The sequence below is a fragment of the Oncorhynchus nerka genome, linkage group LG22, assembly GCF_034236695.1.
Source record: "Oncorhynchus nerka isolate Pitt River linkage group LG22, Oner_Uvic_2.0, whole genome shotgun sequence".
NCBI classification, from domain to species: Eukaryota; Metazoa; Chordata; class Actinopteri; order Salmoniformes; family Salmonidae; genus Oncorhynchus; species Oncorhynchus nerka.
In genome coordinates, this window is record NC_088417.1 from 98,801,925 (window position 1) to 98,824,424 (window position 22,500).

General features: G+C 46.8%; 1 pseudogene; it reads right to left on the reverse strand.

The window, feature by feature from the left end:
- LOC135563725 (formin-2-like) overlaps nt 1-11,618 on the reverse strand; it is a 29,301-nt pseudogene extending 17,683 nt beyond the window's left edge.
- Nucleotides 11,619-22,500: the final 10,882 nt, after the last annotated feature.

Genomic DNA, 22,500 nt, shown 5'->3' on the forward strand with positions numbered 1-22,500 from the left:
CAAGTCAGACTGGACAGACAGGTCAGACAGGTCAGACAGGTCAGACTGGTCCCAAAGGGTCCATATCCAGCTGCAGACTAATTTCACAATGAATGGCATCTGGTGAGTGAGCCAGCCTGAGCCCGTCGTGTATGTGTGTGTGTGTATGTGTGTGTGTGTGTGTGTGTGTGTGTGTGTGTGCGTGCGTGCGTGCGTGCGTGCGTGCTGTGTGTGTGTGTGTGTGTGTGTGTGTGTGTGTGTGTGTGTGTGTGTGTGTGTGTGTGTGTGTGTGTGTGTGTGTGTGTGCGTGTGTGTGTGTGCGTGCGTGCGTGCGTGCGTGCGTGCGTGTGCGTGTGCGTGTGTGTGTGTCAGCCCAGCAGTGAGGTGAACAGCTGTAGTGTAGGCCTAAGACACGTGCTTCTATCTCTTTCTACTGTCTGTCTGTCTGGGCCCCACCTACCACTCTGTCCCTCACAGCTTAATGTCTGTCTGGGTCCCACCTACCACACTGTCCCTCACAGCTGAATGTCTGTCTGGGCCCCACCTACCACACTGTCCCTCACAGATGAATGTCTGTCTGGGCCCCACCTACCACACTGTCCCTCACAGATGAATGTCTGGATGGGCCCCACCTACCACACTGTCCCTCACAGCTTAATGTCTGTCTGGGCCCCACCTACCACACTGTCCCTCACAGCTTAATGTCTGTCTGGGCCCCACCTACCACACTGTCCCTCACAGATGAATGTCTGGATGGGCCCCACCTACCACACTGTCCCTCACAGCTGAATGTCTGTCTGGGCCCTACCTACCACACTGTCCCTCACAGCTGAATGTCTGTCTGGGCCCCACCTACCACACTGTCCCTCACAGCTGAATGTCTGTCTGGGCCCCACCTACCACACTGTCCCTCACAGATGAATGTCTGTCTGGGCCCCACCTACCACACTGTCCCTCACAGATGAAGGTCTGTCTGGGCCCCACCTACCACACTGTCCCTCACAGATGAAGGTCTGTCTGGGCCCCACCTACCACACTGTCCCTCACAGATGAAGGTCTGTCTGGGCCCCACCTACCACACTGTCCCTCACAGATGAAGGTCTGTCTGGGCCCCACCTACCACACTGTCCCTCACAGATGAAGGTCTGTCTGGGCCCCACCTACCACACTGTCCCTCACAGATGAAGGTCTGTCTGGGTTCTGCTGGGGAGCAGGGCTTTCTGGTTTTATACTGCTGGGGAGCAGGTCTTTCTGGTTTTACCCTGCTGGGGAGCAGATCTTTCTGGTTTTATACTGCTGGGGAGCAGGTCTTTCTGGTTTTATACTGCTGGGGAGCAGCTCTTTCTGGTTTTATATTGCTGGGGAGCAGGTCTTTCTCGTTTTATACTGCTGGGGAGCAGGTCTTTCTGCCCCTGTTCTGCTGGGGAGCAGCTCTTTCTGGTTTTATATTGCTGGGGAGCAGGTCTTTCTGGTTTTATACTGCTGGGGAGCAGGTCTTTCTGGTTTTATACTGCTGGGGAGCAGGTCTTTCTGGTTTTATAGTGCTGGGGAGCAGGTCTTTCTGTCCCTGTCCTGCTGGGGAGCAGGTCTTTCTGGTTTTATACGGCTGGGGAGCAGGTCTTTCTGCCCCTGTTCTGCTGGGGAGCAGGTCTTTCTGGTTTTATACTGCTGGGGAGCAGGTCTTTCTGGTTTTATACTGCTGGGGAGCAGGTCTTTTTGGTTTTATACTGCTGGGGAGCAGGTCTTTCTGGTTTTATACTGCTGGGGAGCAGGTCTTTCTGGTTTTATACTGCTGGGGAGCAGGTCTTTCTGCCCCTGTTCTGCTGGGGAGCAGGTCTTTCTGCCCCTGTTCTGCTGGGGAGCAGGTATTTCTGCCTTTATCCTGCTGGGGAGCAGGTCTTTCTGCCTTTATCCTGCTGGGGAGCAGGTCTTTCTGGTTTTATACTGCTGGGGAGCAGGTCTTTCTGGTTTTATACTGCTGGGGAGCAGGTCTTTCTGCCTTTATCCTGCTGGGGAGCAGGTCTTTCTGGTTTTATACTGCTGGGGAGCAGGTCTTTCTGGTTTTATACTGCTGGGGAGCAGGTCTTTCTGCCCCTGTTCTGCTGGGGAGCAGGACTTTCATGTTTTATACTGCTGGGGAGCAGGTCTTTCTGGTTTTATCCTGCTGGGGAGCAGGTCTTTCTGGTTTTATACTGCTGGGAGCAGGTCTTTCTGGTTTTATATTGCTGGGGAGCAGCTCTTTCTGGTTTTATATTGCTGGGGAGCAGGTCTTTCTCGTTTTATACTGCTGGGGAGCAGGTCTTTCTGCCCCTGTCCTGCTGGGGAGCAGCTCTTTCTGGTTTTATACTGCTGGGGAGCAGGTCTTTCTGGTTTTATACTGCTGGGGAGCAGGTCTTTCTGGTTTTATACTGCTGGGGAGCAGCTCTTTCTGGTTTTATATTGCTGGGGAGCAGGTCTTTCTCGTTTTATACTGCTGGGGAGCAGGTCTTTCTGTCCCTGTCCTGCTGGGGAGCAGGTCTTTCTGGTTTTATACGGCTGGGGAGCAGGTCTTTCTGCCCCTGTTCTGCTGGGGAGCAGGTCTTTCTGGTTTTATACTGCTGGGGAGCAGGTCTTTCTGGTTTTATACTGCTGGGGAGCAGGTCTTTCTGCCCCTGTTCTGCTGGGGAGCAGGACTTTCATGTTTTATACTGCTGGGGAGCAGGTCTTTCTGGTTTTATCCTGCTGGGGAGCAGGTCTTTCTGGTTTTATACTGCTGGGGAGCAGGGCTTTCTGGTTTTATACTGCTGGGGAGCAGCTCTTTCTGGTTTTATATTGCTGGGGAGCAGGTCTTTCTTGTTTTATACAGCTGGGGAGCAGTTCTTTCTGCCCCTATCCTGCTGGGGAGCAGCTCTTTCTGGTTTTATATTGCTGGGGAGCAGGTCTTTCTGGTTTTATACTGCTGGGGAGCAGGTCTTTCTGTTTTTATACTGCTGGGGAGCAGGTCTTTCTGGTTTTATACTGCTGGGGAGCAGCTATTTCTGGTTTTATATTGCTGGGGAGCAGGTCTTTCTCGTTTTATACTGCTGGGGAGCAGGTATTTCTGTCCCTGTCCTGCTGGGGAGCAGGTCTTTCTGGTTTTATACGGCTGGGGAGTAGGTCTTTCTGCCCCTGTTCTGCTGGGGAGCAGGTCTTTCTGGTTTTATACTGCTGGGGAGCAGGTCTTTCTGGTTTTATACTGCTGGGGAGCAGGTCTTTTTGGTTTTATACTGCTGGGGAGCAGGTCTTTCTGGTTTTATACTGCTGGGGAGCAGGTCTTTCTGGTTTTATACTGCTGGGGAGCAGGTCTTTCTGCCCCTGTTCTGCTGGGGAGCAGGTCTTTCTGCCTTTATCCTGCTGGGGAGCAGGTCTTTCTGCCTTTATCCTGCTGGGGAGCAGGTCTTTCTGGTTTTATACTGCTGGGGAGCAGGTCTTTCTGGTTTTATACTGCTGGGGAGCAGGTCTTTCTGCCTTTATCCTGCTGGGGAGCAGGTCTTTCTGGTTTTATACTGCTGGGGAGCAGGTCTTTCTGCCTTTATCCTGCTGGGGAGCAGGTCTTTCTGGTTTTATACGGCTGGGGAGCAGGTCTTTCTGCCCCTGTTCTGCTGGGGAGCAGGTCTTTCTGGTTTTATACTGCTGGGGAGCAGGTCTTTCTGCCCCTGTTCTGCTGGGGAGCAGGTCTTTCTGCCTTTATCCTGCTGCGGAGCAGGTCTTTCTGGTTTTATACTGCTGGGGAGCAGGTCTTTCTGGTTTTATACTGCTGGGGAGCAGGTCTTTCTGCCTTTATCCTGCTGGGGAGCAGGTCTTTCTGCCTTTATCCTGCTGGGGAGCAGGTCTTTCTGGTTTTATACTGCTGGGGAGCAGCTCTTTCTGGTTTTATACTGCTGGGGAGCAGGTCTTTCTGCCTTTATCCTGCTGGGGAGCAGTTCTTTCTGCCTTTATCCTGCTGGGGAGCAGGTCTTTCTGGTTTTATACGGCTGGGGAGCAGGTCTTTCTGCCCCTGTTCTGCTGGGGAGCAGGTCTTTCCGGTTTTATACTGCTGGGGAGCAGGTCTTTCTGGTTTTATACTGCTGGGGAGCAGGTCTTTCTGCCCCTGTTCTGCTGGGGAGCAGGTCTTTCTGGTTGTATACTGCTGGGGAGCAGGTCTTTCTGCCCCTGTTCTGCTGGGGAGCAGGTCTTTCTGCCTTTATCCTGCTGGGGAGCAGGTCTTTCTGCCTTTATCCTGCTGGGGAGCAGGTCTTTCTGGTTTTATACTGCTGGGGAGCAGGTCTTTCTGGTTTTATACTGCTGGGGAGCAGGTCTTTCTGCCTTTATCCTGCTGGGGAGCAGTTCTTTCTGCCTTTATCCTGCTGGGGAGCAGGTCTTTCTGGTTTTATACGGCTGGGGAGCAGGTCTTTCTGCCCCTGTTCTGCTGGGGAGCAGGTCTTTCCGGTTTTATACTGCTGGGGAGCAGGTCTTTCTGGTTTTATACTGCTGGGGAGCAGGTCTTTCTGCCCCTGTTCTGCTGGGGAGCAGGTCTTTCTGGTTGTATACTGCTGGGGAGCAGGTCTTTCTGCCCCTGTTCTGCTGGGGAGCAGGTCTTTCTGCCTTTATCCTGCTGGGGAGCAGGTCTTTCTGGTTTTATACTGCTGGGGAGCAGGTCTTTCTGGTTTTATACTGCTGGGGAGCAGGTCTTTCTGGTTTTATACTGCTGGGGAGCAGGTCTTTCTGGTTTTATACTGCTGGGGAGCAGGTCTTTTTGGCCCTGAAGAAAGGAGAGGAGAGGAGAGGAGAGGAGATTGTACAGCTTGTAGCATGTAGACCTACAGGGGGGACACTGAAACTGCTCCTGACTCAAGGCAATGGGCTGCGTCCCAAATGAAACCCTATTCCCTATATAGTGCACTACTTTAGACCAGAGCCCTATGGAACCCTATTCCCTATATAGTGCACTACTTTAGACCAGAGCCTTATGGAACCCTATTCCCTATATAGTGCACTACTTTAGACCAGAGCCCTATAGAACCCTATTCCCTATATAGTGCACTACTTTAGGCCAGGGCCCTATAGAACCCTATTGCCTATATAGTGCACTACTTTAGACCAGAGCCCTATGGAAGCCTATTCCCTATATAGTGCACTACTTTAGACCAGAGCCTTATGGAACCCTATTCCCTATATAGTGCACTACTTTAGACCAGAGCCCTATAGAACCCTATTCCCTATATAGTGCACTACTTTAGGCCAGGGCCCTATAGAACCCTATTGCCTATATAGTGCACTACTTTAGACCAGGACCCACAGGGGATGCAGCCAGAGCATGGGTCGCAGGGTGGGAGACAGCTCTAGTTCTACACAGACACAGGGAAGACAGCAACTCTTTCTCTCTCTCTCTCTCTCTCTCTCTCTCTCTCTCTCTCACACAGAGCTTTCCTTCCTTATAGCAAGTGGAACAGCTGGACCAGAGAGTTGAGGCGTCCTCTCTCTCTCCGTACTGCGCTGGGGCCAGACGGGAGCCGGGGCAGAGAGTGGCAGGTGCGTTGGCAGGGGCGAGGCCCGGAGCCTGACCGCAGGGCTGACCATGGAGACCCAGATTAATCATTCAGTTCAAATGTTTTTGACATGTGAAAGAGGAAAGCTACGCATTATTGTACCCTTCGTCGCACCGCTAATTTCTGCCTTTGGAAAACTTAGCACTGTCTCGAGAGAGAGAGAGAGAGAGAGAGTGTGTGTGTGTGTGTGTGTGTGTGTGTGTGTGTGTGTGTGTGTGTGTGTGTGTGTGTGTGTGTGTGTGTGTGTGTGTGTGTGTGTGTGTGTGTGTGTGTGTGTGTGTGTGTGTGTGTGTGTTTGTGTGTTGTTTGTGTGTGTGCGTGAGAACGTTTGTGTGTGTTTCAGGGCATTTTACTTAGTTTATCATTATTTAAATAGATGATATATTTTATTATGTAATTATTTCTTAAATTAGGGGAATATTTTGATTATGATATCTTCTTTACTTTTACACATTTTAATTGAATGTTATGTCTAAATGTTGTTTAAATTATTATAAATAATAAATATCTAAATAATTAGTGGTGCGTCTCATTAATATTCTACATAGCTTTGTGTGTAGGTTCTCTTTCATTCCATCTGTCCCTCTACCTGTGGTGCTTGTCACCCAGGCCCTGAGTTGCTTAGCCTGGTGGCCCCGGCCTAGTGACAGATGTAAGGGATTCCCAGCTGCTGTCAGCCTTGTCTGGCACAGACACAGGCTAGCCCAATCAGGGTGGAACAGACACAGGCTAGCCCAACCAGGGTGGAACAGACACAGGCTAGTCCAATCAGGGTGGAACAGACACAGGCTAGCCCAATCAGGGTGGAACAGACACAGGCTAGCCCAATCAGGGTGGAACAGACACAGGCTAGCCCAATCAGGGTGGAACAGACACAGGCTAGCCCAATCAGGGTGGTAGAGACACAGGCTAGCCCAATCAGGGTGGTACAGACACAAGCTAGCCCAACCAGGGTGGAACAGACACAGGCTAGCCCAATCAGGGTGGAACATACACAGGCTAGCCCAATCAGGGTGGACCAGACACAGGCTAGCCCAATCAGGGTGGTACAGACACAAGCTAGCCCAACCAGGGTGGAACAGACACAGGCTAGCCCAATCAGGGTGGAACATACACAGGCTAGCCCAATCAGGGTGGACCAGACACAGGCTAGCCCAATCAGGGTGGTACAGACACAGGCTAGCCCAGTCAGGGTGGTAGAGACACAGGCTAGCCCAATCAGGGTGAGACATACATAGGCTAGCCCAATCAGGGTGTAACAGACACAGGCTAGCCCAATCAGGGTGGAACAGACACAGGCTAGCCCAACCAGGGTGGAACAGACACAGGCTAGCCCAACCAGGGTGGTAGAGACACAGGCTAGCCCAACCAGGGTGGAACAGACACAGGCTAGCCCAATCAGGGTGGTAGAGACACAGGCTAGTCCAATCAAAATATTGACCAAAATAGATTTGGTATTTAAATCATGTCCATTTCAGAAGGACTGTTTAGTAAATGACTACCGGTAAGAGATGAGATGAGATGAGATGAGATGAGAAAGATCTGGTCCGACGCCAACATACGGCGATTTAAATAAAAATGAGATTTGATCAAATAATCCATTATACACCTGGAGGAGTTATATTCCGTCTAGAATGGCTTCAGGTGGAGCTGCTGTGTTCAAATGAGAGCCGACTATACCACCGCCGTGAAAATCATTACGAAGGCCGATACTCACAAGCACGTACACGACTCATCTCTTCAGTGGGTCATATGATTGAGTGTAGTCTGGCCCAGGAGTGGGAAGGTGAACGGAAAGGCTCTGGAGCAACGAACCGCCCTTGCTGTCTCTGCCTGGCCGGTTCCCCTCTTTCCACTGGGATTCTCTGCCTCTAACCCTATTACAGGGGCTGAGTCACTGGCTTACTGTGGCTCTCTCATGCCGTCCCTGGAAGGGGTGCGTCACCTGAGTGGGTTGATTCACTGATGTGGTCATCCTGTCTGGGTTGGCGCCCCCCCCCTTGGGTTGTGCCATGGCGGAGATCTTTGTGGGCTATACTCAGCCTTGTCTCAGGATGGTAAGTTGGTGGTTGAAGATATCCCTCTAGTGGTGTGGGGGCTGTGCTTTCGCAAAGTGGGTGGGGTTATATCCTTCCTGCTTGGCCCTGTCCGGGGGTGTCCTCGGATGGGGCCACAGTGTCTCCTGACCCATCCTGTCTCAGCCTCCAGTATTTATGCTGCAGCCAGTTTATGTGTCGGGGGGCTAGGGTCAGTTTGTTATATCTGGAGTACTTCTCCTGTCCTATTCGGTGTCCTGTGTGAATCTAAGTGTGCGTTCTCTAATTCTCTCCTTCTCTCTTTCTTTCTCTCTCTCGGAGGATCTGAGCCCTAGGACCATGCCCCAGGACTACCTGACATGATGACTCCTTGCTGTCCCCAGTCCACCTGGCCGTGCTGCTGTTCCAGTTTCAACTGTTCTGCCTTATTATTATTCGACCATGCTGGTCATTTATGAACATTTGAACATCTTGGCCATGTTCTGTTATAATCGCCACCCGGCACAGCCAGAAGAGGACTGGCCACCCCACATAGCCTGGTTCCTCTCTAGGTTTCTTCCTAGGTTTTGGCCTTTCTAGGGAGTTTTTCCTAGCCACCGTGCTTCTACACCTGCATTGCTTGCTGTTTGGGGTTTTAGGCTGGGTTTCTGTACAGCACTTTGAGATATCAGCTGATGTACGAAGGGCTATATAAATAAATTTGATTTGATTTGATTTGGCTCCACCCAATGGGGGCTTGTTGCCCCTAACAACTGACCTCTGTAGATTGGGATTTGTTCAGGTGAATTACTATACAGGTATACAGCCTGGGGGAGATCCCTGAATGGACATGATCTATGAAGCCAGATAAACAATATGAAGAAGCCAGATCTGCTCTATGTAGAAGCCAGATCTGCTGTATGAAGAAGCCAGTTCTGTTGTATGAAGAAGCCAGATAAACAATATGAAGAAGCCAGTTCTGCTGTATGTAGAAGCCAGATATGTTGTATGTAGAAGCCAGATCTGTTGTATGAAGAAGCCAGATCTGCTGTATGAAGAAGCCAGATCTGTTGTATGAAGAAGCCAGATCTGTTGTATGAAGAAGCCAGATCTGTTGTATGAAGAAGCCAGATCTGTTGTATGAAGAAGCCAGATCTGTTGTATGAAGAAGCCAGATCTGTTGTATGAAGAAGCCAGTTCTGTTGTATGTAGAAGCCAGATCTGTTGTATGTAGAAGCCAGATCTGGTGTATGTAGAAGCCAGATCTGTTGTATGTAGAAGCCAGATCTGTTGTATGTAGAAGCAAGATCTGCTGTATGAAGAAGCCAGATCTGCTCTATGAAGAAGCCAGATCTGTTGTATGAAGAAGCCAGATTTGTTGTATGAAGAAGCCAGATCTGTTGTATGTAGAAGTCAGATCCGTTGTATGTAGAAGCCAGATCTGTTGTATGAAGAAGCCAGATTTGTTGTATGTAGAAGCCAGATCTGTTGTATGTAGAAGCCAGATCTGTTGTATGAAGAAGCCAGATCTGTTGTATGTAGAAGTCAGATCCGTTGTATGTAGAAGCCAGATCTGTTGTATGTAGAAGCCAGATCTGCTCTATGAAGAAGCCAGATCTGCTGTATGTAGAAGCCAGATCTGTATTATGAAGAAACCAGATCTGTTGTATGTAGAAGCCAGATCTGTTGTATGAAGAAGCCAGATCTGCTCTATGTAGAAGCCACATGTACCTTATGAAGAAGCCAGATCTGTTGTATGAAGAAGCCAGATCTGTTGTATGAAGAAGCCAGATCTGCTGTATGTAGAAGCCAGATCTGTTGTATGAAGAAGCCAGATCTGTTGTATGAAGAAGCCAGATCTGTTGTATGAAGAAGCCAGATCTGTTGTATGAAGAAGCCAGATCTGTTGTATGTAGAAGCCAGAACTGCTCTATGAAGAAGCCAGATCTGTTGTATGAAGAAGCCAGATCTGTTGTATGTAGAAGCCAGATCTGTTGTATGTAGAAGCCAGATCTGCTGTATGTAGAAGCCAGATCTGTTGTATGTAGAAGCCAGATCTGCTCTATGAAGAAGCCAGATATGTTGTATGTAGAAGCCAGATCTGTTGTATGTAGAAGCCAGATATGTTGTATGTAGAAGCCAGATCTGTTGTATTTAGAAGCCAGATCTGTTGTATGTAGAAGCCAGATCTGTTGTATTTAGAAGCCAGATCTGTTGTATGAAGAAGCCAGATCTGTTGTATGTAGAAGCCAGATCTGTTGTATGTAGAAGCCAGATCTGTTGTATGAAGAAGCCAGATCTGTTGTATGAAGAAGCCAGATCTGTTGTATGTAGAAGCCAGATCTGTTGTATGTAGAAGCCAGATCTGTTGTATGTAGAAGCCAGATCTGTTGTATGTAGAAGCCAGATCTGCTGTATGAAGAAGCCAGATCTGTTGTATGAAGAAGCCAGATCTGTTGTATGTAGAAGCCAGATATGTTGTATGTAGAAGCCAGATCTGTTGTATGTAGAAGCCAGATCTGTTGTATGTAGAAGCCAGATATGTTGTATGTAGAAGCCAGATCTGTTGTATGTAGAAGCCAGATCTGTTGTATGTAGAAGCCAGATCTGCTGTATGAAGAAGCCAGATCTGTTGTATGAAGAAGCCAGATCTGCTGTATGAAGAAGCCAGATCTGCTGTATATAGAAGCCAGATCTGTTGTATGAAGAAGCCAGATCTGTTGTATGTAGAAGCCAGATCTGTTGTATGAAGAAGCCAGATCTGTTGTATGTAGAAGCCAGATACGTTGTATGTAGAAGCCAGATCTGTTGTATGTAGAAGCCAGATCTGTTGTATGTAGAAGCCATATCTGTTGTATGAAGAAGCCATGTCTGTTGTATGTAGAAGCCAGATCTGCTCTATGAAGAAGCCAGATCTGTTGTATGTAGAAGCCAGATCTGTTGTATGTAGAAGCCAGATCTGCTGTATGTAGAAGCCAGATCTGCTGTAGGAAGAAGCCAGATCTGCTGTATGAAGAAGCCAGATCTGCTCAATGAAGAAGCCAGATCTGTTGTATGAAGAAGCCAAATCTGCTCTATGAAGAAGCCAGATCTGTTGTATGAAGAAGCCAGATCTGTTGGATGTAGAAGCCAGATCTGTTGATTGTAGAAGCCAGTTCTGTTGTATGTAGAAGCCAGATCTGTTGTATGAAGAAGCCAGATCTGTTGTATGAAGAAGCCAGATCTGCTCTATGAAGAAGCCAGATCTGTTGTATATAGAAGCCAGATCTGCTCTATGAAGAAGCCAGATCTGTTGTATGAAGAAGCCAGATCTGTTGTATGTAGAAGCCAGATCTGCTCTATGAAGAAACCAGATCTGTTGTATGAAGAAGCCAGATCTGCTCTATGAAGAAACCAGATCTGTTGTATGAAGAAGCCAGATCTGTTGTATGAAGAAGCCAGATCTGCTCTATGAAGAAGCCAGATCTGTTGTATGAAGAAGCCAAAGTTGACATGAACCAGGTTTCCGTCTAGCCTTTTTATTTATCACTACTGTCACGTGTACTCCCTCTCCGGCGTCTTGGTCCTCAGGCTGCTGATTATCCCGCACTCCTGTCACCATCGTCAAGCGCCCCCATGACTCTCACCTGGACTCCATCACCTCCATGATTATATTTCCTATATCTGTCACTCACCTGGACTCCATCACCTCCTTGATTATATTCCCTATATCTGTCACTCCCCTGGACTCCATTACCTCCATGATTACCTTCCCTATATCTGTCACTCCCCTAGACTCCATCACCTTCTTGATTATATTCCCTATATCTGTCACTCACCTGGACTCCATCACCTCCTTGATTATATTCCCTATATCTGTCACTCCCCTGGACTCCATTACCTCCATGATTACCTTCCCTATATCTGTCACTCCCCTAGACTCCATCACCTCCTTGATTATATTCCCTATATCTGTCACTCACCTGGACTCCATCACCTCCTTGATTATCTTCCCTATATCTGTCACTCACCTGGACTTCATCACCTCCATGATTATCTTCTCTATATCTGTCACTCCCCTGGACTCCATCACCTCCATGATTATCTTCTCTATATCTGTCACTCACCTGGACTCCATCACCTCCATGATTATCTTCCCTATATCTGTCACTCACCTGGACTCCATCATCTCCATGATTATCTTCCTATATCTGTCACTCACCTGGACTCCATCACCTCCATGATTATCTTCCCTATATCTGTCACTCACCTAGACTCCATCACCTCCATGATTATCTTCCCTATATCTGTCACTCACCTGGACTCCATCACCTCCATGATTATTCTACAAGGTGTCGAAAGCTTGAAAGCTTGAAACATGAAAGCTTGAAACATGTTGGGATTACAGAGGGGGACAAGGAGAGATTGAAAATGTCTGTGAAGACACTTGCCAGCTGGCCTGCGCATATTTTGATAACGCGCCCTGCTATTCCTATCTGGCCCGGCAGCCTTGTGACTGTTAAAACCTCTCTGGGATAGGGGGGATGCTAGATTGCCAGGGAAAATATAGAGCGCCAAATTAAAATAAAATACTATAAAAATCCAAATTTAATTAAATCAGACATGTAAGATACCAAATTAAAGCTACACTCGTTGTGAATCCAGCCAACATGTCAGAGTTCAAAAAAGACTTTTCGGCGAAAGCATAAGATGCTATTATCTGATGATAGCACAACAATAAACAAAGAAAGAAAACATATTTCAACCCTGCAGGCCCTACACAAAACGCAGAAATAAAATCATGCCTTACCTTTGACGAGCTTCTTTTTTTGGCACTCCAAAATGTCCTATAAACATGACAAATGGTCGTTTTGTTTGATTAATTCCGTCGATATATATCCAAAATGTCCATTTATTTGGCGCGTTTGATCCAGAAAAACACAGCTTCCAACTTGCGCAACGTCACTACAAAATATCTCAAAAGTTACCTGTAAACTTTGCCAAAACATTTCAAACTACTTTTGTAATACAACTTTAGGTATTTGTAAACGTTAATAATCGATCAAATTGAAGACAGGACTATCTGTGTTCAATACAAGAAGACAACAAACTAACGCTACCTTTCTGGTCTTTGCGCAACTCTCAAACAATACACATAACGTGACAGTCATTCAAGATGGCCGTACTTCTTCATTACACAAAGGAATAATCTCAACCAATTTCTAAACACTGGTGACATCCAGTGGAATCGGTAGGAATTGCAAACAAGTCCCTTAGAAATCGAGTGAAATCAATGAAAACTCATTGAATAGACAGTGACCTCAAAAAAACCCAAATCTGAATGATTTCTCCTCAGGGTTTTGCCTGCTACATAAGTTCTGTTATACTCACAGACATGATTCAAACAGTTTTAGAAACTTCAGAGTGTTTTCTATACACATCTACTACTAATATGCATATCTTATATTCCGGGGATGAGTAGCACGAAGTTAAAATTGGGCACGCTATTTATCCAAAAGTGAAAATGCTGCCCCCTATCCCGAAGAAGTTTTAACCTGTTCAAACGTTTTGCTCACATCAGGAGAGAAATACAGTCATCTGGAAAAACAGGATCTTTCACACAAGGCACAGTGTTATATTCCTCAAAGCGAGCATAAAAGAGATTTAGCTTGTTTGGGAGTTCTGCATTGCTGGGCAGCTCACGGCTGGGTTTCCCTTTGTAATCCTTTATCGTCTGCGAGCCCTGACACGTACGACGAGATTCGTAGCCGGTGTAACAGGATTCCACCGGAGGTCGTAGCGGAATTTCTTGTACGTGCCCATGTCCTGGTCCCGTTCATTGTAAGCGGTAGCACTAGCCTTTATCCCGTTCATTGTAAGTGGTAGCACTAGCCTTTATCCCGTTCATTGTAAGCGGTAGCACTAGCCTTTATCCCGTTCATTGTAAGTGGTAGCACTAGCCTTTATCCCGTTCATTGTAAGCGGTAGCACTAGCCTTTATCCCGTTCATTGTAAGCGGTAGCACTAGCCTTTAGCTCAGCGTGGACATTGCCTCTAATCCATGGTTTTTGGTTTGAATACATTCTTATAATCACCGTCGGGTCGACATCGTCTATGCACTTATTGATGAAGCCCGTGACTGTTGTGGTAATCTCCTCAATGCTATCGGATGAATCCCGCAACATATCCTAGTCTGCTTCAGTGGACCACTTTTGTATTGCGTGCATCATGGTGTCATGGTCAGATTTGCCAAAGGGAGGACGAGGGAGGTACTTGTATGCATTTCTGTGGGTAGAATAAAAGTGGCGTAGAGTTTAAGCGCCCCCTAGTGGCATAAGGGAATGTGCTGATAGAAGTCATGTAGGACAGTTTTAAGTATCCTCACTTGCGGGAAGGTAGCCTAGTGGTTAGAGTGTAGAGGTGGCAGGTAGCCTAGTGGTTAGAGTGTAGAGGTGGCAGGTAGCCTAGTGGTTAGAGTGTAGAGGTGACAGGTAGCCGAGTGGTTAGAGCGTTGGACCAGTAACCGGAAGGTTTCAAGATTGAATCCCCGAGCTGACAAGGTAAAAACCTGTAGTTCTGCCCCTGCCCCCTGGGCTGTCATTGAAATAAGAATTTGTTCTTAACTGACTTGCCTAGTTAAATAAAGGTTAAATTAAATTAAATAAAAAATATATAAAAGTCTCCGCCCACCAGAAAGGGTAAAGGTTAGGTACCGCACCAGTGTTTCCCAACACCAGTGCTCCAGTCCCCCCAACTGCCCACATTTTTGTTGTGCATCCAGACAAAACTCACCTGATTCAACTAATTGTGGGCTTGATGATTAGTTGACAAGTTGAATCAGGTAAATCAAAATGTGTATTGTCGGGGGTGCTGGAGGACTGGAGTGGGAAACACTGTAGAAGACTATGGAACCACCAACCACCCTCAGTAAATCCCTGTGAATTTAATAGCATTAGCCACATTAAGGGATTAGCCACATTAATGCATTAATGCATTAGTCACATTACCTCTCTCTCTCTCTCTCCCTCTCCCTCTCCCTCTCCCTCTCTCTCTCTCTCTCTCTCTCTCTCTCTCTCTCTCTCTCTCTGTCTCTGTCTCTGTCTCTCTCTGTCTCTCTCTCTCTCTCTCTCTTTCTCTCTCTCTCTGTTCCAATAATGAAGTGTACCAGTTATGTCATTACTCAGACAAATCAGTAAGATTATTGAGTCATTTGTCTAATGTTCAAGTCCCTCTTAGTCCACAAAGCCCTCATTACTGTCGTCTGTGTGTATCATGATATCAGGGACCGGTGATTCCAGGGATAGCGCTGCTGTCCAACTTGACTGGTGTAGTGTGGCTACCGCAGATGTTTGTATTATGAACCATTATAAATGGAATGTATAATTCACTGTGAAATGCAGAAGCACAGTAAAGCTCTTATCATCCTGGAATAGGGGACTTTCAAACACCTGTGGTAAAATCACCATCAAACCCTCGCAGAAAACTGACTGAATGACTTGACCCGTTGATAACTGTTGACACATCCAATAATGTCCATGTTAAGAATTTGAGTATCGACGCCACTACAGATTACAATTGAGGTCTGTGTGGCACCCATCTGTTCGCTAGTTCTTTTAACCAACCAACCATCACCATCCTGCCTTCATTACTATAGAGCTGGTTGCACTATTTAAAAAAAAGCTGACAACATCTCTGACAGCTAACAACATCTCTGACAGCTAACAACAGCTAACAACATCTCTGACAGCTAACAACAGCTAACAACATCTCTGACAGCTAACATCTCTGACAGCTAACAACATATCTGACAGCTAACAACATCTCTGACAGCTAACAACATCTCTGACAGCTAACAACATCTCTGACAGCTAACAACATCTCTAACAGCTAACAACATCTCCGACAGCTAACAACATCTCTGACAGCTAACAACATCTCTGACAGCTAACAACAGCTAACAACATCTCTGACAGCTAACAACATCTCTGACAGCTAACAACATCACTGACAGCTAACAACAGCTAACAACATCTCTGACAGCTAACAACATCTCTGACAGCTAAGAAACAGCTAACAACATATCTGACAGCTAACAACATCTCCGACAGCTAACAACATCTCTGACAGCTAACAACATCTCCGACAGCTAACAACATCTCTGACAGCTAACAACATCTCCGACAGCTAACAACATCTCTGACAGCTAACAACATCTCCGACAGCTAACAACATCTCTGACAGCTAACAACATCTCCGACAGCTAACAACATCTCTGACAGCTAACAACATCTCCGACAGCTAACAACATCTCTGACAGATAACAACATCTCCGACAGCTAACAACATCTCCGACAGCTAACAACATATCTGACAGCTAACAACATCTCCGACAGCTAACAACATCTCCGACAGCTAACAACATCTCTGACAGCTAACAACATCTCTGACAGATAACAACATCTAACAACAGCTCTGATAGCTAACAACATCTCTGACAGATAACAACATCTCTGACAGATAACAACATCTAACAACAGCTCTGATAGCTAACAACAGCTCTGACAGCTAACAACATCTAACAACAGCTCTGACAGCTAACAACATCTAACAACAGCTCTGATAGCTAACAGCTAACTGACAGCTAACAACATCTAACAACAGGTCTGACAGCTAACAGCTAACAGCAGCTCTGATAGCTAACAACAGCTAACAACAGCTCTAACAGGTAACAACAGCTCTAACAGCTAACAACAGCTAACAACAGCTCTAACAACTCTAACAGCTAACAACAGCTAACAACAGCTCTAACAGCTAACAACAGCTCTAACAGCTAACAACAGCTCTAACAGCTAACAACAGCTAACAACAGCTCTAACAGCTAACAACAGCTCTAACAACTCTAACAGCTAACAACAGCTCTAACAGCTAACAACAGCTCTAACAGCTAACAACAGCTAACAACAGCTAACAACAGCTAACAACAGCTCTAACAGCTAACAACAGCTCTAACAGCTAACAACAGCTCTGATAGCTAACAACAGCTAACAACAGCTCTAACAACTCTAACAGCTAACAACAGCTCTAACAGCTCTAACAGCTAACAACAGCTCTGATAGCTAACAACAGCTAACAACAGCTCTAACAACTCTAACAGCTAACAACAGCTCTAACAACTCTAACAGCTAACAACAGCTCTAATAGCTCTAACAGCTAACAACAGCTCTAACAACTCTAACAGCTAACAACAGCTCTAACAGCTAACAACAGCTCTAACAGCTAACAACAGCTAACAACAGCTAACAACAGCTAACAACAGCTCTAACAGCTAACAACAGCTCTAACAGCTAACAACAGCTCTGATAGCTAACAACAGCTAACAACAGCTCTAACAACTCTAACAGCTAACAACAGCTCTAACAGCTCTAACAGCTAACAACAGCTCTGATAGCTAACAACAGCTAACAACAGCTCTAACAACTCTAACAGCTAACAACAGCTCTAACAACTCTAACAGCTAACAACAGCTCTAACAACTCTAACAGCTAACAACAGCTCTAACAGCTCTAACAGCTAACAACAGCTCTAACAGCTAACAACAGCTAACAACAGCTAACAACAGCTAACAACAGCTCTAACAGCTAACAACAGCTAACAACAGCTCTAACAGCTAACAACAGCTCTAACAGCTAACAACAGCTAACAACAGCTCTAACAGCTAACAACAGCTAACAACAGCTCTAACAGCTAACAACAGCTAACAACAGCTCTAACAGCTAACAACAGCTCTAACAGCTAACAACAGCTAACAACAGCTCTAACAGCTCTAACAGCTCTAACAGCTAACAACAGCTCTAACAGCTAACAACAGCTAACAACAGCTAACAACAGCTAACAACAGCTCTAACAGCTAACAACAGCTCTAACAACTCTAACAGCTAACAACAGCTCTAACAGCTAACAACAGCTCTAACAGCTAACAACAGCTAACAACAGCTCTAACAGCTAACAACAGCTAACAACAGCTCTAACAGCTAACAACAGCTAACAACAGCTCTAACAGCTAACAACAGCTCTAACAGCTAACAACAGCTAACAACAGCTCTAACAGCTCTAACAGCTCTAACAGCTAACAACAGCTCTAACAGCTAACAACAGCTAACAACAGCTAACAACAGCTAACAACAGCTCTAACAGCTAACAACATCTCTAACAGCTCTGACAGCTGCAAATGGCTCCAGAACAGGTAATTAATTCCTTATTTACTGACCTGTGTTTTGTTTAGCTGGTCATGCATATTGTTTCTTTGAATGCAATTATTGTAGACTAATACATGTGATTAAAGTGTAATTGTATAATACGGGAATAGAGTTCATATCTGATGCAATTAAAAGCACAACTCTTGCACACACACACACACACACACACACACACACACACACACACACACACACACACACACACACACACACACACACACACACACACACACACACACACACACACACACACACACACACACACACACACTTCCACAGGATCAGAATGAAAGGCAATAGTGAGGAAATGAGAGCACATTTACATTACATTTAAGTCATTTAGCAGACGCTCTTATCCAGAGCGACTTACAAATTGGTGCATTCACCTTAAGACATCCAGTGGAACAGCCACTTTACAATAGTGCATCTAAATCTTTTAAGGGGGGTGAGAAGGATTACTTTATCCTATCCTAGGTATTCCTTAAAGAGGTGGGGTTTCAGGTGTCTCCGGAAGGTGGTGATTGACTCCGCTGTCCTGGCGTCGTGAGGGAGTTTGTTCCACCATTGGGGGGCCAGAGCAGCGAACAGTTTTGACTGGGCTGAGCGGGAACTGTACTTCCTCAGTGGTAGGGAGGCGAGCAGGCCAGAGGTGGATGAACGCAGTGCCCTTGTTTGGGTGTAGGGCCTGATCAGAGCCTGGAGGTACTGAGGTGCCGTTCCCCTCACAGCTCCGTAGGCAAGCACCATGGTCTTGTAGCGGATGCGAGCTTCAACTGGAAGCCAGTGGAGAGAGCGGAGGAGCGGGGTGACGTGAGAGAACTTGGGAAGGTTGAACACCAGACGGGCTGCGGCGTTCTGGATGAGTTGTAGGGGTTTAATGGCACAGGCAGGGAGCCCAGCCAACAGCGAGTTGCAGTAATCCAGACGGGAGATGACAAGTGCCTGGATTAGGACCTGCGCCGCTTCCTGTGTGAGGCAGGGTCGTACTCTGCGGATGTTGTAGAGCATGAACCTACAGGAACACAATATTTTCTCAATTCATCCCTTGTGTGTTATCCTGGTGAGACACAGTAAAGTTGTAGACAGATCAGTATATTACTGTCCAATCCTGAGGTGTGTCCTGTCTTCTACTTTAGAGAGCTACCAGATTGGCGGGGAGTTGTTAGGAGTTATCATTAATGATCTCTTCTCTCTACACAACAATTAGTGGTGACCCCGAGGAACCCTTGGAGATACTCAATGGTTTCAAATGTGCACCTTTGGGTTTAGTTCAGGGATTCTTAGAATAATCTTTAATTGTTCAACCCTGGAGTGGAGGCGTGGCTTAGTATGGGGCGTGGCTTTAAACTAGATATTATTTGTAATTTTTTAGGGGTTACAGTAAATGTCGTTCCTGTTTGTCTGTTCCGTGGTATCGTCATCATCACGTTATTAAGTTGAACACGGACAACTTCACAGGTAGTATGATTTCCTCAAGAGCCTATGCAAATCCTAATAGTTGAAATAGTTAACACTTTGTTACTACATGTAATCAGGAATGTTAATATTATATTAGAAGGTGTAATATACATACATATTTTCAAGGTACAATTTGATTTGCAGTGAACAAACTCGATGATGAACAGGAATGACATTGACGCAATCACGGATTACAAAAAGAAAACCAGCCCCGTCACAGACCAGGATGTCTTGCTCCCAGGCAGACTAACTAACTTTTTTGCCCGCTTCGAGGACAATACAGTGCCACTGACAAGGCCCGCAACCAAAACATGCGGACTCTCCTTCACTGCAGCCGACCTGAGGAAAACATTTAAACGTGTTAACCCTCGCAAGGCTGCAGGCCCAGACGGCATCCCCAGCCGCGCCCTCAGAGCATGCGCAGACCAGCTGGCTGGTGTGTTTACGGACATATTCAATCAATCCCTATCCCAGTCTGCTGTTCCCACATGCTTCAAGAGGGCCACCATTGTTCCTGTTCCCAAGAAAGCTAAGGTAACTGAGCTAAATGACTACCGCCCCGTAGCACTCACTTCCGTCATCATGAAGTGCTTTGAGAGACTAGTCAAGGACCATATCACCTCCACCCTACCTGACACCCTAGACCCACTTCATTTTGCTTACTGCAAGAGGTCCACAGACGATGCAATCTCAACCACACTGCACACTGCCCTAACCCATCTGGACAAGAGGAATACCTATGTGAGAATGCTGTTCATCGACTACAGCTCGGCATTTAACACCATAGTACCCTCCAAGCTCGTCATCAAGCTCGAGACCCTGGGTCTCGACCCCGCCCTGTGCAACTGGGTACTGGACTTCCTGACGGGCCGCCCCCAAGTGGTGAGGGTAGGCAACAACATCTCCACCCCGCTGATCCTCAACACTGGGGCCCCACAAGGGTGCATTCTGAGCCCTCTCCTGTACTCCCTGTTCACCCACAACTGAGTGGCCACGCACGCCTCCAACTCAATCATCAAGTTTGAGGACGACACAACAGTGGTAGGCTTGATTACCAACAACGACGAGACGGCCTACAGGGAGGAGGTGAGGGCCCTCGGAGTGTGGTGTCAGGAAAATAACCTCACACTCAACGTCAACAAAACTAAGGAGATGATTGTGGACTTCAGGAAACAGCAGAGGGAACACCCCCCTATCCACATCGGTGGAACAGTAGTCGAGAGGGTAGTAAGTTTTAAGTTCCTCGGCGTACACATCACAGACAAACTGAATTGGTCCACCCACACAGACAGCATCGTGAAGAAGGCGCAGCAGCACCTCTTCAACCTCAGGAGGCTGAAGAAATTCGGCTTTGTCACCAAAAGCACTCACAAACTTCTACAGATGCACAATCGAGAACACTCGCATTAACATCTGCTAACCATGTGTATGTGACAAATAAAATTTGATTTGATTTGATTTGATGAAGGCCAAAACAAACCATCTGAAGGCTTTGCCTCCAATAAGCCAATAACTCCTCCGATCTGATAGGCGGCCACCTCTATAACACGTTATAATATAATACCTTTAACCCCTCCCATCACCGGGTGCGACCAGGTTCGACCTTTTTCAGAGTTTCTGAAAAGGAAGTTTCCCCCAAAAAGGTTATTCCAGGCATCTTTACTTCTAAGACTGTAGGCAACACTGTCGGTTACACTGTCAGATTGTTAGTTTACCCCATCTCTTCTCCTTTCCTCCCCTTCTTCAACCTTCCTCCCTTCTTTAACAATTTGTGTGCGTTCATCCTGCCAGATCTGGAGCCCAAACTTCATTTGTTGTGTTCAGTTGAACACATAAATAATTTTGGAGTAATTATTTCTTACCATCATCTAATACCTGTGTTGTCAGTGTGTGTGTGTACGTGTGTGTCCACTCGCTGGTGTGTGTGTGTCCACTCGCTGGTGTGTGTGTATGTGTGTCCACTCGCTGATGTGTGTGTGTGTGTCCACTCGCTGGTGTATGTGTGCACGTGTGTGTGCACGTGTGTGTCCACTCGCTGGTGTGTGTGTGCACGTGTGTATCCACTCGCTGGTGTGTGTGTGTGTGTCCACTCGCAAGTGTGTGTGTGTGTGTCCACTCGCTGGTGTGTGTGTGTGTGTGTGTCCACTCGCTGATGTGTGTGTGTGTGTCCACTCGCTGGTGTGTGTGTGTGTGACCACACGCTGGTGTGTGTGTGTGTGACCACACGCTGGTGTGTGTGTGTGTATGTCCACTCGCTGATGTGTGTGTGTGTGACCACACGCTGGTGTGTGTGTGTGTGACCACACGCTGGTGTGTGTGTGTGTGACCACACGCTGGTGTGTGTGTGTCCACTCTCTGGTGTGTGTGTGTGTGTGTGTGTGTGTGTGTGTGTGTTTTATGTGTGTGTCCACTTACTGGTGTGTGTGTGTGTGTGTGTGTGTGTGTGTGTGTGTGTGTGTGTGTGTGTGTGTGTGTGTGTGTGTGTGTGTGTGTGTGTGTGTCCACTTGCTGGTGTGGGTGTGTGTGTGTGTGTGTGTGTGTGTGTGTGTGTGTGTGTGTGTGTGTGTGTGTGTGTGTGTGTGTGTGTGTGTGTGTGTGTGTGTGTGTGTGTGTGTGATCTAATACCTCTCTGAGCGTCAGTTAAAAAGCCCCTTAACAAGATGACAGGATCAATAAAACCACCTCCAGATATATCAATCATGTTCCACTAATTAGCATCTGCATTTTGTAGCTTAGAAATGCAATTAGTCCGTTATATTTCCTCTGATGAAACCAATTGAACTGCTTCCTGTCTTCAGAGGCCGCTCAGTGTCTTCAGGCAACACTAACCAGCTTGCTAAGATCTGATGCCTCCTAATTCTAAAGACTCAGTCAGAGAGAGATAGGGTCTGTCCCAAATGGGACCCTATGCCCTATTTGATGGACTACTTCTGACCAGCGAGGGACTAGAATAGGGTCTTTCCCAAATGGGACCCTATGCCCTATGTGATGGACTACGTCTGACCAGGGACTAGAGAGCCATTTGGGAGGCAGAGGGGGAAGCAGACACTCAAAGACTCAACATTTCCTCCATCCTCGTCACATCTTTTTCTTCACAGACATTTTCTAATTGACTATTCCCCCCCCCCGTTCAGATGCAGAAAGGCCTGGCAGTTACTCGCTGCATCATCGTGAACTAGAAAGCTGTCTGCCCTGGATTTGTGACAGGTGTTGTTGTCATGATTTAACAGACAGGCGACTCTAGTCTAAAGAAACCTGAAATGATTT